Source organism: Solea solea, chromosome 10 (assembly GCF_958295425.1).
Source record: "Solea solea chromosome 10, fSolSol10.1, whole genome shotgun sequence".
NCBI lineage: Eukaryota > Metazoa > Chordata > Actinopteri > Pleuronectiformes > Soleidae > Solea > Solea solea.
In genome coordinates this window covers 7,635,076-7,654,898 of record NC_081143.1, presented here as the reverse complement: position 1 = coordinate 7,654,898, position 19,823 = coordinate 7,635,076, and positions in this window count along the sequence as shown.

The following is a 19,823-nucleotide window of genomic DNA, read 5'->3' as shown; positions in this document are numbered from 1 at the left end:
CTATATCACTCACTTTTTCTTTTTTTTTTACTGAAAAGTTATGAACTCCGCCAGTGGGCGTGGCTGCAGGGTGTTAAACCAATGGCTGGACTGAGCGCGTAGTGTGGGCGGGGTTAACTAGATAAGAGGTGGGGAAATCTGTGGATCTTCACAAGGCTTTGTTTTTGAGAGCTGCGTTTGTTATTCACTAAACAGTATGGGATTAACGAAAGAGAAAGAGGATTAGGGCCCAATGTAAATATCATAGGAAAAAAGCCTGATTAAAGATGAAAATCTGAGATTTAAATTAGAGCTCTTACTTTCCCAATTCTGAACTTTTCAATTTTTTCCATTTTTTCCTCGGAATTCTGACTGTAATCTCAAAATTCCGAGAACATTTTTTGAAAGTCACATTGAAAAAAGTTGGAATTCTGACTTTAATCTCATAATTCAGAAGGTTTTTCAACCTGACTTTTTCAATTTTTACTTTTTTTCTCAGAATTTTGACGTTAATCTCAGAATTCTGACTAATCTCACAATTCTGAGAAGAAAAAGCCAGAATTCTTTTTAAAGAGTCAGAATTAAAACAAAGTCAGAATTGTCTTTTTACATTTGGCCCTAATCCTCTTCTGTAAAAACACCAGCATGAGGTTGGATAATAAGCATTCATCCAGTCATCACTCCAATCAAAATTCACACTTCTGATTGTGTGTAATATGTGAAATAAATGTGTATAGAGGAATATAGGCTAGAGGCATAAAGTGTATTAAATGGTTTTTGGCATTATTCACTAATGAATTCATAATCAAGTGTTTCACCTCCTAATCATGTGAACATGCTGGAGTAAACAGGAAGTTGATTTTATCTCCTCTAAGTACTAGTCATGAGAAACAACAATGGTGAAAAGTTTCACCATTGTTGTTTCTCATGATTAGTACTGATGATGAGGATAAACAGAGTGTTGAAGGAGCTTTTCATTCACAGCTGACTGGAATAACCAGAATGTGAGTGCAGATCATTTCCAAAGGAGTCCATTTTTGCCTGTCCAGAATATATTTCAGTCCTGGAGTTTTCAAGTGAAAAATTAAACTTCTCTGTCTTCTGGGCTCAGTAACAATCGGTGGTGTCGATGACAACAGGCATTTCTGGAGAGGATTTTGCAGGTTTTTTTAAAATAAATACACTATATGGACAAAAGCATTTGGCCAGACCTGTTCAGTATTGAATTCAAGTGTTTCAATCAGGCTTCCATCTCCAATGACAGACAATCTTAATGCTTCCAACTCAGTTTTAAGATTAAAACAGTAACACAAAAAAAATAAATAAAAGAAGAGGGCAACACAGTTGGTGTAGTGGTTAGCACTCTTGTTTTTGCAGCAAGAAAACCTGGGTTCGCGACCTGGTTGGAACCTGCTTTTCAGCTGGGAGTGTCACAGTGGCCCCGGGACCCCTGATAAAGCGGTAGAATATGAATGAATGGATGAAACAAATAAGAGCAATATAAAGTGCTCCTGATCGATGTGGAGTGACTTATAACACATATGAGTTATGAAATGCTCAAGGATAAAAAAAACAGAATAAGAATAAATACAAAATGCTAAAGGACCATGGGCACATTATATAAATATTCTATACCATTCATTCTGATTTACTAAAGAAAAGAGCAGCTGGAAAGTGAAGGCCTCGTGTTCCTCTGAGTGGAAGTGGACAGATGTTGAAAAACACTGTGACACTGGAGTGTGTGTAGTGCTGCCAACTGCACACACACACACACACACACACACACACACACACACAGAGGAGCCTGATGTGCCAAACAGCCAGGTTGCCAGATCCACCAACCATCTGAGGAATGTCTCCCCACTAACAATGTGTGGTTTGTGTGTGCCGCATGTCTGAGGAGATTCCTTCAGTAAAGTCAGTGTAGTGTTACATTTAAAAAAAATATACACCTCTGTATGACTCCATTTAGGGTGTTAAAAGTCTAAAACATTGTCTTTGAGTACAATAATTAGAGTAAAATCTTGCTATAGAGCACTGAAATGTAAAACTTTTGGTTCAAGGTTCAAGAATCTTTTATAAAATAATAATAATAATAATAATTATAATAATAATAGTTATACATCAGATTTTTATTGTGCTTTTCAGGTCACTCAAAGATGCTTTAACAAGAATTAAAAAAATTAAAATTAAGTAAGGAATGTTAAAACTATGGAAATGCCAGTTTGACCAGATGGGTGTTGATTTGTATTTTGAAAGTCTACAGTGAGTTCCAGAGAGTAGGGGAACGGCGGTGGAGAAGGTCAGTGAGGTAAGAGGAGGCAAGGTTATTGAGGGCTTTGTAACTGATGAAGAGGAGTTTGTACTGAATGCGTAATTGGACAGGGAGCCAGTGGAGCTGTTGGAAGATGGCGGTAAGCGAAGCATAAGATGAGTAACAGAGTGATATGATAAATCATGCAGATAGAGCTTCATTAGATACTCATATCACACCTCAGACTGCTTTGGGGAAATGTGAATTCTTGTTGGTATGGAACGGATCGATGTGAGTAGGTCTGAAGCTACTGATGTTGTGTTTCATCACAACATCCTGTGAAAATCAGTGTTGTGTTGAGGGGGAGAGGTGAGAGGAACACAGGTTCAAGGTTCAAGCTCACAGACTTTGGAACTGTGATGAGCAGAGAAGCTTCACAGAAAACTCAACTACTCATTGAGCCCCAATGCAGATGGGAAGATCAGAAATCAAGGGTTTCAGGAGGGGGACACAGGGTCCACAACAAAGACCTAGCCTGCAGTGATGAGTCTGGACTTTAAAATCAACAGCATACATCCATGGACTGGTGTCAACACTCCAGGCTGCTGCAGCTGTAGTTGTTAGAGAGTGGACTCTCTGGGTCCCTTAGTTCCAATCAACCATTGTTTATTTGCCATAGTCTGTTGTTGCAGACCGTGTGTGTCTCTTTATAGCCTCAATTAACCACCCACTAATGGCTACTTCCAGCGTTATAATGGTTGTATAACTATGACAATGACTTTACTGTTTAAACTTGATGGCCTCCCCAATCATCAGAGCTGAATCCAATAAAAACGCCTGTGATGTGGTGGGAGACGGACTGTGCAGCTGACAGATGAGCAGAAATGATGACACACAGTCATGTGAACATGCAGATGGATTTCAAAGGGACATTTCCACCGTCTTCAAAGAGGTTCATTCAAGTTGTTTCATGAGCAGTTTTTATGGTGCTCCTGAAAAAATTATGCTTGAGTTGAGAGCTCCGGAAAAAGCCATCAAGTGAGCATTAAATAGACTTCCAAAGTCAAAAATGACGCTTAATTTTGCTTTTTATAAACACAGCCATCACTTCAAATCCAGAGACAAAAGTGAATAAAAAATACTTTTTAAAGTTACAGCGATCTTCTATTTAATGGATTCTGGTTTTCAGCTGTTTTGGTTTAATTCCTCAGGGGTTTTCTTTTGTAAATGTTCTGTTTTCCGTCCTCGTTTTACTTCCTGTGCTGTCTCATTTCCTGTTTTATCTTGAAATGCACATCCTCTCTTGCTTCTGCTCACTCACTTGATTACCCACACTTGTCCTGCAATATTCCTAATTGCTTACAGCTGTGTCTTATTGTTCCAGTGTTCCAGTGTCTCTGTCCTCCCTGGTGTCATTTGCTGGATTGTCTGAAGTCACCTGTTTATTTTCTGATCATTTTCTCTGTTGTTCTTCAGTCCATGTGTTTCTTTGTGTCCTTCGCTGTGATACTGGATTTCGTTTCCCGACCCTTGTGTTTTTGGACTCCTGCGTCTCCTTTTGTTCCACGTCACAGTACGTTTTACTTCAAAGACTGTTTCTTGTTTCTTGTCCGCACATGACAGTGACTCTATTTTTAAACTTGAGTATAAACAAAGCAAAGTGCTTACAGCAGTAGCTCTGTGTGTGTAATTGTGCACAACAAGGCCTTGAACTAATATCTGCTGCCATGACTGAATGACAATCATGCTAATGTGCTGCTGTTTTGAAGTCAATGGTTAACATGTGATGTTCCACATATTAGTTTTGTCTCAGGTTAGCAGGCTAACAGTGGCACTAAATGCAAAGCGCAGCAGATGCTGCATCAAGGTTAGAGTGTAACCTTTGTTTGACACATTTAAACTTTGCACTGATGACATTAGTGTCAGCGGATCCCCACATTTACACTTAATCCATGAGAAATCATGAACATAAAACAGATTTATGTTCATTCCCTGAAATGGATGACAGAAAATGATAGAATAAAGAATACAAGTCAGGGGATTACCATTCAAAGTGTTTGTCATACATTGTCATACATTGTACATTATGTAAAGATAAAGTAGACCTACGCTCACTTCCTCTGAACTGATGCGCATTCCCGTCTGGGGCAGTCTCTTTTCGGCACAACACCGGCCTTCCGTGTAGACAGCGAATGTGATACTTTAGGAAAATCTTATTCCCAGCTCATTCATTGTCTTGTATTTGGAGATTGTTTGACAACTACTGTCAATGAAAAGTAACTAAAGTCAGTCTGAAAAGACGCTAGATGACGCTACAACACATCCTGTCTTTAGAGATTTCACACACGCGGGTGAAAAAAGAGTTGAATCATAAAATAAAGAGAGGAGAAAACAAACCTATTTTTACTTGAATAAACAAAACAGATCAGTGATGGTTCCACACACAGTTGGCTGCACTGAACATCCTCAGCTCATCTGTCCTCAGCTGACTCTTTTTATGTGGGCTGTGTGTTTACGTCTTCTCTGTTTTTTGGTGTAACTTTACAGCACAAAAGTTGGAGATATTTCCTGAAACAATCCCACGTTCACTGGGAACTTTCTGGAAATGGCAAATAAAAAGATCGTTTACGTTTCGTGCCGTTTCCGTCTGGATGTGGCCTTAGAGTGAGGAAACTTGATCTTGAATATTTACTCTTGGGAGTTTTCCTACTGTGTCGAAAAAGAATAAGAACATGTGTAAGTTTTACACTCTGTATTTGCTGATGTTTCACACTGAGAATCAACGGTCATCAGAAACTCTTTATCCCTTACCTTCAAAGGTAAGAGCAACTTACTGACTCTACTTTAGTCCTAGACGAGAACATGTAGAGCACAACAGCCGAGCTGCAAACCCTCTTCACGATGGCTTTAATTTCCTATTAAACCGTATAACTTCAGTTTGTAGACTGAAGAATCCATTGTCCAAAGTCGAGTTGATGGGTTTATCACAAAATCACGTTCCTCTGTGTGTGTTTGATATGAGCAACAGAAACATTGAGGGACAGTCATGCTTCATACTCTTCCTCTTTCATCCGCAGAAATCCCCCTCAGCTTAATCCCCTTGTCTTTGATTTCTTCCCTTGTTAAATCTCGTCAATGTGTTGCAGAATTCAGAGTGCAAGGTCACAGTTTTCCAAGTCTCGAGTTGGGACTTTTCCCCAGTTTCTCCATGCGCTCACAAAATAATCTTGAGCTTTCACAGTCACTAGCAGCACTGCACTGAGATTAATTGAAGACCAACTGCTGCACAAATGTGGCCATTCCTGTGAAAGAAAAGACAGACTTTTCTTTTTTCTTAGAGGTATGTGATTGTGAGTGGGAAGCAGAACAAGCAACAAGGATGTTTTTCTCCTCTTTGTGCCTGTAGACCACATCTGAGCGGAGGGAGGGTGCAAATGAACGGGGTTTGGGGGAGAAGAGCTTTGTGGCTATCGTGGCGTCAGTCACGGTTTCAGGGGGATTCTGCTTCACAGTGTGATATTGATTAGAGCCATGGTTCTTGTAGGAAATGAAACGAATAACAAAAAAATCATAATAAATGGAGTCACATTATCTCTCGCTCCATCCTAATCTAATTTCGCTATCTATACCAGTGTCTGAATTATATGTGAGGAAGAGGAGGAGGATGATTATTGGCAATAAATCTGCCTCCTGTGTAAAGTCTGCAGCTGACTTTGCAGCAACGATGCAGCGACAAACTGCCTGAGGTTTTAGACTCCTGCATGCCACAATTGTCTTCAGTTGCCTTCTTCAAGATAAATGGACTTAAAAATATCGTTTCACTGAGTAGATTAATCCTTTCCAACTTTTTGATAATTAATAATTAACATACCATAGTCCAAAAATGCAAATATTTGCCTGGAAAAAGTCATTTTACTTTTCTACAAACTAAAATGTTACATTTTGTAAATTAAATTAAAGTATTATGCTTTTTGGCAAGCCTCACACGTCACATTAACATTTCTAAAGTGATGTATTTGAGGCAAATTGTCACCCGCAGGTGGCAGAGAATGAGACCAGCAGGCCATGGTTTGAGAGCAGATGTTGGAAAATGATGTAGCAGAGGGTTGTGGTGTTATGAGGAAATTTTTTTATGGAAATGTTGATCCTATGAGAGAGAGAATAGACAAACAAGATTATTTTAAAGTTACCAGGTGCTTTTTTCTGCTTAAATCTAACCACATTCATAAACATGACATGGTTATCGTCACACTCATTTCCTCCAAAAGCACCACAAGCAGCTGAAACACTATCATGTTAAGATGCGGTGGATGTGTGGACCTGGGTTAAGTAATATTTCCCTTTACACGCTGATATTTAAATTGTAATTTAACTTCATAATTTTTTTTTTGTCCCTTAATTGTTGTGGTACATCCCCATACATGTGGATTTATATCAGCATTGTTGCCTCTCACTATGATAGCATCTGGAGGTGGGCAACTGTGGATTCCTTGAGTGAAATGGCTAATGTGTCCCAAATATTGCATTTCATGGGGGGCAAACATGTAGTGCTGTTGGCGGCGTGTAATCTGGATGTCACCCCAAAGTGCGTCATGTCATAAATTGTAAATATGGCCTGAATATCTGCAGACAAATGTGGACCACCTTTGTTAACGATAAAGGCACAGACGCTGACAGGTGGTGGAGCAGACAGCCCAAGTGCCATCACTCCACACACAGTATGTGGGCCAAATGTCAGGTAGGGGCCACAAAAAAAATGACCAGTACTTGTACAGCAAGAAGGTCACTGATTTGAAATATACTTTTCACCTCGGGTGGTTCATCTGAGGGCCATTCTTTGTGGAGTTTGTATGTTCTCTCCGGGTACTCTGGCTTCCTCCTTTGATGAGAACTGGCGTGCAAAAGGGTTTTTAATTTCATTGTCGCACTAGTAAAATAAAGGACAAATAAATAAAACTTTAAAGGTTCCGCCCAAATATGACTTGGATCATTCAGATTTAACATCATCATAAAAAGCAGCTGCTCGACGGAGCCAAACAGACTCTCGACTCATTATTACATCCGACGGAAAAGCCTGCACAGTTTTATTATTTGACAAAACCCTGTGTGTTTGAGAGCTGCCAATGACAAACAGTCTGGACAGAGCACACACGGCTGCAGATGGCGCGACTTGCATCACTCCTGTGTCCTCCTGCTTTCTTTTGTCACTTCTCCCCATGATTCACTCAACACAATTGTTGTCTGATTGTGTCTGTGCTCCAGTCTCTGATTTGGTGCCATGATGTGAATATTTTTTCCAGCATGAACCACAGAACAGAGAGGAGACAGTTATGTGTATGATTCTGTCCTCAGCCAACTTTAGGACACATTTCAAACTTAAAATTGTTTAATTGGGGGTCGTCAGGTTTCTGGTTAAAAGCTGCTGTCACTAGTGCTAGGAAAGTCAACAATAATAATTGTTGAAATTTGTTCACAGGGTGTTTAAATATGTTCTAGTATTGTGGCTCTGTGTCCTGAGCATTGAAAGAAGCACTCGTTTCATATACAGTACACGGCGGATTTAATTGCATTTACTGTCCGTCTCTCTTTAAGTCTCTTTAATTTTTAGTAGGAAGGAACCTGTACACAGAGTAGTTAGAACAGCCAGTCCAGCTGTGGATGTCACATGACCCAGTTTGTTTGGTGGTGGCAGGATCCAGCTGTCCAATCACGTTCAATCACTGCACACTTTAAACCACAGAGATTGAACTAGACCTTTTTTAAGTGGACATTGTTCCAGACTGTTACTGTAACTGACATCTTGAACGTTGTGATAAACTTGCCCTTGACCTAACTGCTAAGAAGTGATCGCTACACCAGTCAGTTACCTGTGTTCTGTTTTCTAAGCTTACTTCGAGCACATTCTATATGTCAGTGATTCACCTCTGCTGCCTCTCAGGATCTTTGGAGATCCGATAAAATGCTTCACTGTTTACCGCCATCTCAGCAAGGAGACAAGTTACCTGACATATTGCCTGGTCTTTACGCTGCCTTATTTATTTATTTATATACATATAACAGCGTGGCTTCCAGCCAAAAGGGCGTTGTTTTGATACCAACTGTCGTATGACAGGTTTGCGTGATGTCAGTTACCAGCTACTTGCTTCAAAGCCTCCAGTGTTAGGACAGAATCGGCAAAGGCTATAAATGGAGCCCAGATGAGGTAGACAAGTGTCTCTTTCTGTAGGATTACTCTACAGGGTTATTATGCATTTAATTTATGAAAACTGTATGTTAAGGTCAGGGTAAGGGCAAATAAATGTAATCTCCCCAGAATTATGTGTGCTTTTGTGTGTTATTTCTAACTTAGGCTACATTGGAGCACAAATTCTAGACTAAAATGAATCAACTGGGGACAAATTTGGAGAAAGTTGATATTTGGGTGAGTGGTGAAGGTTAGGGTCAAGGGTTAAGCATGTAGTAATTGTGGTTACGGTGAAGGCATGTCCTCAGGAAATGAATAAGGCTGTGTGAAGGTGGCTTATGACGGAGCTTGTGTTTCACATCATGTCTGTTTGTTGAAGGCACATTAAGGATGAATGGTTTTAATCAGAGACTCTGTGTTTCTTCTCCTGTATAAATAAACTGACAGAGAAGAGGATCATTCTCTTTGTTTGAGATGTCTGACAATTTCCTTTGTGTGTGTGTGTGTGTGTGTGTGTGTGTGTGTTTGCCACTTCAAAAAGAGGTCTTGTCATCTTAACCAGGATTGTACAGTCATGTGTTTTTCATTAAACTACTTATATGTCTGTTTGTATGAAAGAAGTTTTATGTTGATTATGAAAAAAAGTGCTGTGTGTGTGTGTGTTTGTGTGTGTGAGAGAGAGATAGTGAGTCATCTTTGTTCTGTCTCACGCTTGTTTGAAGTCTGACAGTTGCCCTGGAAGGATTAACTGTGTCAATAATACTTGAGGCTGATATGGTGTTACATGGTGTATGATGAGGCCAGCCCTGCAAGTGATGATGAGGATGATGATGAAGACAACAAATGCTCAGAGCACAATACGTTTTCCAGACTGCAAGTCATGATCACATGATGAATCCAAACTAGAAATAGCTCTTCATGGATGACTTGGTAGCTACTTAGGAAAAGCTGATTAACTTGCACCATGTGAGTCCATTAAATGATATCTCAACTGCACATACCACCCAGAGTGTGTGAGAGAGAGTTTGTGTGTGTGTGTGTGTGTGTGTGTGTGTGGGTCAAATTCACCCCAGAGGACGGGCTGGAGTTAGTCTATGATCGGCAGAATCGCTGATCACAAGATTTCACAGCAGTTAACTTAATGGGTCAGCTGTGTGTTTGTGTTGCATGGTGTGCCATACTGTCCCTGTGTGTGTGTGTGTGTGTGTTAGTGGGCTCCAGAGGCAAATTGAGGATGACGTGTGAGACTGATGGATGTGACTTTAATAGTCTTGCTGATGAGAGAAAAAGTTTTAAAGACGTAACATTCGATGTGAAGATACATTGGAGGAGTGAGAGAGGAAATTGCTGTTTTATGTTCTTAACCCTCTAACACCGAGCGTATCGCAGACGACACATTTGAGCTAGCGCACTTTGCATTACTGTAATTACGCAACTTTTCTCCCACAGTCCAAAAACAAGCACATTTTGGGATTAGGCAAATTGGCGCTCTAACCTGTCCAGGGTGTGCCCCGCCTTTTGCCCTATGTCAACTGGGATTGGTAACACCCAGCTTGTCCCTCATGTAGAGGATGAAGTGGTAGAAGATGGAAGGATGGATGGATGGATGAATAGATGAATGGATGGATGGATGGGCTCATTTTCTCATTGACTTGCATACAAATTGTGATCATCTCTTCCTGGCCCTTCAAGTGAACTTCAGCTCTTTCTCTTTTGGCTTCACTTTCTAAGCCCAGAAACTTGATGATGATTATTATAGCAACTTTAAGGTTAAACATTAACATGTTCTGACAAAGAATCACAAATTTCATGGGCAATATCACAAATGTTTGACTGACATATCAAAACAAAGCGAGTGTGTGTATGTTCTTGTTAATATTGTGAACTGCTAGTGTGTGTGTGTGTGTGTGTGTGTGTGTGATAAGGCCTGTGAGGAAAAAAATGGAAGCACACTCAGTGAAAAATGTGCAGCAATAGACGAGTTGTAAAGACAAGGTTGAAATCACAGTAGAAGGTAACACATGACACCAGAAAGAATTGACAGTAGACCCATTAGGTTTAAATTTTTTTTTTCTTATTGCCTTTTTCCATTTCCATGTCCATTGCTGCTTTCAAAATCGTACCACGCACTGCACAGCAGGCCCACCACTCACCACTTCTACATTATCACTCAGCACAATGGTGGCATGATGATGATGATGATGATGATGATGAGGCCCTATCTGTGCGTTTGTGTTCAAGTCTTACAGCAAAAAGCCAGAAATAGGGCTGCAGGAAACATGGGGAGTAGAGGAGGGGGAAATTAACTGTTTCATTTGGCTCCAAGCCAACAGACATGTAATAAGTCTAAATTAAAAGGGGGGACGGGGGGGAAGGGAAAGCTATGAAATGATGAATGTATAGGGGAAAGATTCCAAAGAAATACATGCATAGATGCATGCTCCTTTCATCTGAATAGAAACATCTGTTTTGTGCATCATTTTTCCGCCTCAGTCTGACACGTTTGGTAACTTTAGAGCTTTCCATCAGAATTTAAAAAATTCAGGTAATTTCAACAATGTTTTGCGGCACAGTGTTAGTTTGCTGACCAGCTTGTCATTGTAGTTTAATAAGTAAAACCTGTTGCCATTACCTTTTTATCTAAAACATTCAACGTTGCTGCTGCACTCACTGATTCCCCTCAACCTCCTGATCCAAGGTCTAATTTGTTCCTCCTCCCTCTTGTGTCTCACCCTTAACCTCTGCTTTCCTGCTCCCTGAAATTCATACCGTATGCTCTGACCTCCAGCAACACACACCGATTTTTCACACACATTCAGCCACTTTAACCTCATCATCCTGAGGCTCTGTGAAATCTAGCCATACATCCAAAAGCCATGACAAATTTAGGGGAGCCTCTGGTCTGTGTGTGGAGCCTGTCACAGTCACGCTCATCGTCTGAAACGGTAAAGTGAATCTGTTGAATTGATATGAACCAGAAGGCTCCGCCTCTGCTGTGGTAACCGTGAATGCGTTTTAGAAATTAAATTAAAGCTAAAAAGCACAACAAAGACAAAGTCTTTTTTGTTGTTGTGCTTTTTGAGCTTTAATTTAGTTTCATGATTGCGTCTAACTTTATTTAAAAAAAAAAAAAAAAAAAAGGTCTGGCTAGTGATTTTGCAACAATTTGTATAAGTCATAGCTTATACTTTTATTAGGTTTTGTAATCATAATGCTAAAAGGGAATATGTCCATAATGTTGAATAATGAATTGTGCAGCAGGACAAGAGGATGATGGAGGAAAAAGAAGGAAAATAAAGCAGCAGATCAGGTTTTGTTTTTTTTCTGCAGAGCAATAAATCTACAGCCGTTATTCAGTCTTAAAAATACATATCTGGTCAAACTGTCTGTTGGCCCACAGTGTGTGAGAACTTTGTTTTTCTCAGATGAAAAATGTATGGTAACCGGTGACCTCGCTGTAAATGTGGCTGCATGGGAACATGGATCTCTATACATCCTTATTATGTCATGCTATTAAATGTAATATATTAAAAAAACACCCCCCCCCACAAATCATATATAATTCAGTATTTAATTTGACAGAGATAACAAATGAAACATGACTATGCTTCTGAAGACAAATTATAAGTCAACATCATAGCAGCTGGAGCCTCATCTCAAATCTCTCCGACATCTTTGTTTTGCCAAGAAGCTGTTTCATATTTATCACATTACTTTATAATTAAAATGTGTTCAATGACACGTTAAATAATGAATAATATCTGATTATGAGACTAACCCTGAAAGAATTATAATAATAATAGTCAGATTTTTGCTGTTTACGCTCCTGTTCTTATTTTATTTTAGGGTGCCATAAAACAACATTGGAGTTGCAACATAATATGTACATTAACGGATACATTGTTTAAAAGTGTAAAGCAAAATGCTAATTTAGAACATCTGTCAATGGGAGGCTTAAAAATAGGATTATGGCGGAAAGTGAACTCATAAAACATGGATGAAAGAGTAGAATAAAGGTGAATAAAGACAATACTATATATATGTATGTATATATATATATATATATATTAAGAATTATAGAAAATGTTCAATGGAACTGCACAACTACAGGGATAATGTGAAGGAAGTGTCATAAGACAAATTGGTGCCGTAATATAATATACCAAAAATGGAGCAAAAGTACTTGAGTCTGACAGTGATATTATGAAAAATGGGTTTACAGTTTCACCTGCTGAGATTAAAATGCCAAACTCATGAAAAAGCAGGATTAAGTAGCATTTTACATATTAATGTAGACTGAAAATGTGTAGTGATGGGTGATGTATTACAAATTCAAACTTGATGTCAGTTTATGGGTTTAAGTGTGCAATGAATCTTAATAAAGCACAATTTCAGAGCCAGAATCAAAGATTTATGACTTAGTGTTGTGGTGGTTAGCATTGGTGCCACACAGCAAGAAGGTTCTTGGTTTCAATCCCATGTGACGATACACAGTTTGGGATTGGGTTATAGGCTTATAAAAGAACCATATATGGTCAAAACCATACATGATTGGTTTGCTCTATTGTCTCTGTATGTTGGCTCTGAAAGAGGCTGGAAAGCTGCCCAGAGTCCTGCTTCGTCCGTCCATCACTGACAATAGTCCCCAATCACTTACATGTGCACTGAGTGTTAAGTCACTCAGTCCAACATGTCCTCTGATGAGGCTGCCCTTGAGAAAACGGGTCAACTGTGTGTCCTCACAAGCACGGTCAGACAATCCCATGTTTGTCCCTGATGTGTGTGTGTGTGTGAGGTGTGTGAGCGATAATGAAGCCTCAAACATGGCAACGCATTAATGTGTCAGGATGAAAAGGAGCTGACGCCTTTCAGCTTGTGTGAATGTGATAGTGGTGGACGCAGAGTCTTATCTTATCAACCAGACCTGAAGCAGAGGTGTGTCGCATCAGTCTGACACCAGCTCATCTGCACTCACACGCTGCCAATTACATCCTCCTTATGGACTGATCTCTCTCTCTCTCTCTCTCTCTCTCACACTCTCTCTCTCTCACACTCTCTCTCTCTGGGATTTTTTCTGAAGCAGGATTGTGTGAGATCCTGGTCCAGATCTTGCATACCGGTCGAAATGCTCTGCTCCCTGTGCTGAGAAGCAGACGTTGCACGTGTGTATGAGCTCAGCAAAAATATGGCAGTGACCAGGCAGAAAAATCTAATTTAACCAACTTAAGAAAAAGGCCCGGGTTTGTGACCTGGTGCTGTGTGGAGTTTGCGTGTGTGTGCATGGATTTCCCCTGGTTACTCCAGTTTCTTTCCATAGTTCAAACACGTGCAGAGGTTAATTGGACACTCTTAAGGTGTGAATGTCAGAGTGAATGTCAATGTTAGTTGTCTCTTAGTGTTGGCCCTGCGATGGTCTGGTGACCAATCCAGGGTGTGACCTTTCACCCTTTGTCAGCTGTGATTGCCTCCAGAGGCCTTGTGACCCTCATGTGGAGGATAAAGCGGTGGACGATGAATATGTTTGCTCCCGTACACTTAAGCTGATGTAGATTTCATTAAGAGAGCCCTTAAAGCACTTTAATCACCGTTACACAGTAGTTTATATGGAGGTACAGTGCTAATAAAAGTGGAAAGGTGTGAGTTAACTGCGTGTTCCTGCTGTAGTTTCCCCCACGGACAATGTTGAGTGCATCCTCTTGTTAAGAATGACTGTATGTTTGATGGATCTTACTGAAATACTGCCACAAGATCTTAAGCTATTGTATTTCATTGGAAGTGGAGTATATCAGGCTTAACTACTAAACATTTGCAGACTAAAAGACACAGTAGTTTATACTAAAAAGCTGAGTGAAAAATATTGTGTGCCTTTAATGCAAGAGCAAGTGAATGTTAGGGGGAGTGTGAAGTATTTAAGAGAGCTCAAATCAAGTCATACCAAAATAAATCAGCAGAGTGTCTGTTCTGATGAACCAGTGAGTCAGTGTGAGAAGAAGACAGTACCCTTGCTTGCACGCACACACTGTGGGCTCATGCACATGCACATGATCAGCTGCCCTTACAGTGCAACACTTTCCACTGACACCGATAAGCAAACAACCCGAGGGACGCATCATATTTAGCACTGTATGTAAGTGTGTGTACATCAAACCCTAAAATCCTTCACGGCAAGAGAGCAAAGATTTTCCCAAACCTCCTCATCCGAGCCCTGTTGTGGCCATTTATGGATTTGGTTCTCCCTCAAGCTTGAACATGATGAGAAGAATCGCTGGGAATAAATCAAAGGATAACTTTGAGCTTCGGAGCAGACCCAGACGTGAAACTCTGGTCAGATTAAAATAATCCACACTTTCCTCGAGACCATATTGAGTTTGTTCTGTGCACTTCACAGTCCTGTGGACAAAAGCAGCTCCAATCCTCTGAAATATTTTGAGTGGTTTTATTGGAGCATGCTCTCGAGGGCAGCATGTTTTATCCAGCTGACTCCTGAGGCTAAGCTCAGTGTACTGATGAACTGCACTGGTATTTGTCGCAAATTTACTCACAATATGATGACCCTGTTCTGCCAGATCTGCATTATCATAACATGCAAACTATCACCTCACACCACAGAGTGTCTGCTGACGTGATCGTGGCTCAAGTGTCCAATCACTGCACTTTCGCCCGGCCACATAATGTCTGTCAGTCGTGAACCTCCGGTCAGATTAAACTAATCCACGCTGCTGCCTTTTCCCTCAAAGGTCAGAACTGTCAAAAATGTTTTGTTCATGGTCAAGGGCACAACTTTCCATGTGAAATTTCACCAAAGTTGAACCCTGTTAAAACACATCTGCAAGTGAATCCTTCACTGAGACAAACTCACATGCAAACTTTGTAAGATTTTCTGTGACCTTTTCATATACTACACACCAAATAAAGTATTCCACAATAATTGTAGGTGTTGTCTAGTTGTGCAGTGTTGAATCAGTAAGCAAGAGTGTGAACTTTTCTCTTTTCTTACATTCTTTAGTTCAAGTACTGTATTTCATTACTGCACTCCAACACAGGAGAATGTGTTTTCTCCTGGGTCTGTTTATTGTTAAGGAGATGACACAAACCTGCTGAACAGATATCCACTAAACCATTGAATTAGGAACATGGGAGGAACCCGTTAAATGCGGGGAAAAGATGTCGAAGGGGGATTTTTAAAAACCAGTGTTTGAATCTCAGTTTGACTGAACACTTTTGTGAATTTGACACGTTCTCTCCGTGTCTGTGTGTGCTCTTCCCTGCACAGTCCAGCTGACACAGCTCCACCTGTGAACTGCAAAAGATGAGACTTGTAGATAATGGCTGTGTTGTTGCTGCTTGACACTAGATGGCACTGTGGCATCTTTCTGTAGCACTTCAAATTCATGGACATAAATCCTCTAAGGCATGTCTAGGAGTTTTTAGCCCGCCCCTAACCTCACCACCCCACCCTCACAAACCCTCACACACACACACACATATACACACTACATGTCCTCGGGCTCCTGTCTCCTGAGGCTGTGAGTGAGTGTGTGTGAGTGTGTGTGTGTGTGAGTGTGTGGTCAGCTGATGTGAATCGACTCTGCCACTCTTTACTCTACTGAACATACAACATATACATCTTCCCCATGCATTAACTGAAAAGAGACTCATCAACGTGTAACTGAAAAATTCATCTTGTGGTGCTCGGGGGAAACGGCTCGTGTCTTCAGCCCCATCCTCCTCCTCTTTCAGCCTCATGCATGCACATACATCCATGTCCCTCCCTCCATACTGTCTCTTGCAAAGACACCCCCCCCTCTGGCTTTTTGTGTCAGTGTTGTTTCAAAAACTGCCTGATGAACCAAGGATGGAATAATCTACAGCCTGTAGCCGGCAGATGAAAGCGGCTCATGTTTTTTCCTGCGATGTCACTGGCAACTTGTGGTGTGTGTGTGTGATGGAGAATGGGTTGAGGTGAAGAGTTCAAAGACGTGTAAAAGAGCGTATACGGCCGCTTGAATTTCCATATTACCCTCATTATAGCAGGTGTCCACAGATGGAAAAGGATGGTGATTCATACCGAAGAATCACCTGAGGTGGAGGAAGAGTCAGAGAGAATGCTGCATTATCCTCAGTTAAGCCCTAATCACACAGTAGTAGATGTATTTAATATGTGGCTTTTATTTAGGTGATGGAAAACATTCTATGTACAGACTTCGTTTATCTGGTTTAAGCTTGAAATCATTTGTGTTTGAGTATCTGGGTGGAGATGTGCGGAAGAACAAGATCAAATGTTTGTCATGAAAGGTGGAAACTGCTGTGGTCCTTGCTCCTGCTTGTCTTTGATGAGTGAAGAAAGTGCACGTGCTAAGTGAGCAGTGACTTAATTGGGGCACAATGATAAGAGGGATAGTTCAATTTCACTGACTTTGCCTGGCAGACAGGCACTGATTTTAGCCACTTAACAAAAGGCTCACCTAATCAAATCCACATCAGGTTATGTCTGTGGTATCTTCAGTTTTCTTACCAAACACTTTCTGGTCAGAAACTGCAGTTTGTAAACCTCCTGTGTCAAAATCCATGAAAAGAAACCTTTAAAAACAACATTTACACGCAGAAGTTGTTCATTCAGTACTGCTTCAGTCAGTTCTCTTGTGAATTTGTTGTATAAAACCCTTTTGTTGGGATTTACTGAAGCAGTAAACCAGCAGCTCCTGTGTCCTTGTAAGCTAAAATCTATATACACCTGAACATCCATTTAATGGCGCATGGCATGTTCCAACCCACTGTGATGTTACCCTTGATTTGTAAACTGTTGTTTTGAAGCTTCATGTTGGCAATCTATAATTAGTTTTTGGACGAGAGGGTGGGGTGGCTGTCGAAGTTAGAGGTGGATCTTACTGTAAGTACTGGCAGTTCTTCATGCTGTCAATCACAACAAAAGTGTGAAATATTCCAACACACAATTAAAGAGACAGTGGCTAAATAACCGAGTAAACCTGAGCCTTCTTGCTGCAAAGGCAAGAGTGCTAACCACTACACCAACCATGTGGCCTCTAAATCAGATCACAATTTACAAATCATACATACATCATACTGAACTGAAGAAGGCCTACGACTAGTAATTTAGACCAAAAACCACAATATTTACTGATCTCATAAATCAAGAGACGTAGGCTAATTTTCTCCTATATTTATTTTTTTTGCCTCCTGATGGCCTGGCCACTGCTTTCCCAGACGCTCTGTCCATTATTTGTAATACACACGCTAAGGCGACACACTCCATTGCTCTGATGGTTTCCTGAGAGCTACTACACCTAACCACTGAGCCACCGCACACACAGCATATGGCATAGAGTGCTTGACTTTGTATTGGATGAACAAGTCACTTCTTCTCTCTGTATACCAGCTGCAGGGTTTTGTATGTGATATGAGTGGCTCTGTCATCTCACGTTAGCTGCCCTTCCTTCTCATGTGCTGCAAAACCTGCCAGTTTAGTACTAAATATCAACTGCAGAGGAAGAACGGTTCAAACATGAATATTTCTCAATAAGTCATACACCCTCACTTTCCATCTAAGAAACATTCACAGACACGAAAGCAAAGAGAGTCAAAACTTAAGAAGAAATGAAATATTTATGATGTGACGCAGAGGATCCACGAATTGCTTCTGGCTCACCAAGTAGCTGCACTTAATTTCAAAAGCATCTGTTCCCCCAGTAAGTGAGACAGAACACACACAGTCATGTGCTCTGATACACGCATGCTGGGCCCTGGTTCAACTGGACATACTGTACACACTGATCCACAAATCAACAATAAAGACATCATTCAAGGTGTCGCTGCAGAAAATTGGAATCTTGTGTGTGGTTGCACTAGTTTAAGCTAAGTCTTCACTAAATGTATAATTTAGTCACTACTAAACCACTATTATTCATGAGAATGATTTATTTTGGTTGTGCCAGACACACTTTTACAGTCCTGTGTAGGCAGGTTACAGCCTCAGAGGTTAAATACCCATCACTTAGTCAGAACTGATGAAGCTTCTTTGATGACAGGTGAAATGTCTTCAACTCAACTCAAGCAGGTGCAGTCACCTACAGATAACTACAGACGAAGAATAGATAGATGGATAGATTGATAGGCTTCATTGTCTGTTCCAATCAGGGATTGCCCCAAATTTTCTTTGACACGCCTGCAACAATAAACTACAGTACATTAAACACTCTAAAAAACCAGAACAATACCATTCAACACATTCAACACATAGTAATGTGCAAGTGGTTACTAGTCATATGAAGTGATGTGACGACACTGGTTACACAATCAGCATCCCTATTGAGATACTAGCACAAAGCCACAGGAATGTTGCGGCTTTGTGGAGATCAGTGATGGACTTATTTTGTTGTATTTATCCGTCACATCTTAAAGGCTGGTCCAAGAAAATATTGTCTGACATGAAACCGGTCCGTGGTTGGAGACCGCTGCTCTAGAGGGTACTTTAGCATGCGTCTTGTGATTCAAGAGGGCACTTTAGCGCTGCTAACAACTTTTAGTTTACTGTAAATGTATCGATACAGTAAACAGCACAGACTTATTTGGGGACAACAAAGTAGCTTAAATAGCCCATATGGGGTTGTGTTGTGTTGCTGTTGCTGCACTGTAGTGAATGACATTGAGGTACAAAACTTCTCTGTCCCTTTTATTTTGGTAAGAGGTTTTTTCTACTTCCTGTGAGCACCTTGTGTGCCTTGTTCTGTGTCTCGCCTGATTCCCTGATTGTTTTCACCTGGTGCTCCTTACCCTCATTCCCTACATATACTCCCTTCTCCTGTTGCCAGAGCGTCTTACGTATGTTGTCAGCGTCCGTGCCGCTTCAAGTTATCAACAAAGAAAGAGATCTTTTGTTGTCATAGTCAAGCTAAGGTCTGTTTCTGGTCTTGTGCGTTTGGGTCCAAGCTTTGTGAGAGTTCCTAACCTGTCTCTCAGAACCTCACAGACAACAGATTCCTCCACCTGTAGTGACATCATCCTCAATTTATGCTGCATTCTGTCAGTACCTAGCAAGATAATCCGACACTTGTGAGGTCGGTGTAAATATTTACCAATTACTAACATTACACTACTGCTAGTAACCACCCATTTTAATTTAGGAGTGACTAAACCTGATCTTGTAAACACTCAGTGAGAGTTGGTGCAAACGTGTGACTGAAGGAAGAACTAAACACAACAAAGAGACCTTATCTCTAAGGTCTCCCATATATGAAATTGATCCTTGGATAAACATGTTTTACTGCCAAGGTTGTTAAATTGATATATGTTGTTGTACATCCCAAAACTAAAAAAGAAATAAAATATAGCCTGGTCTTCTGGAAGTTAAGGCATACAGTATAAGCTGATGTAGAAACTTTACCCACT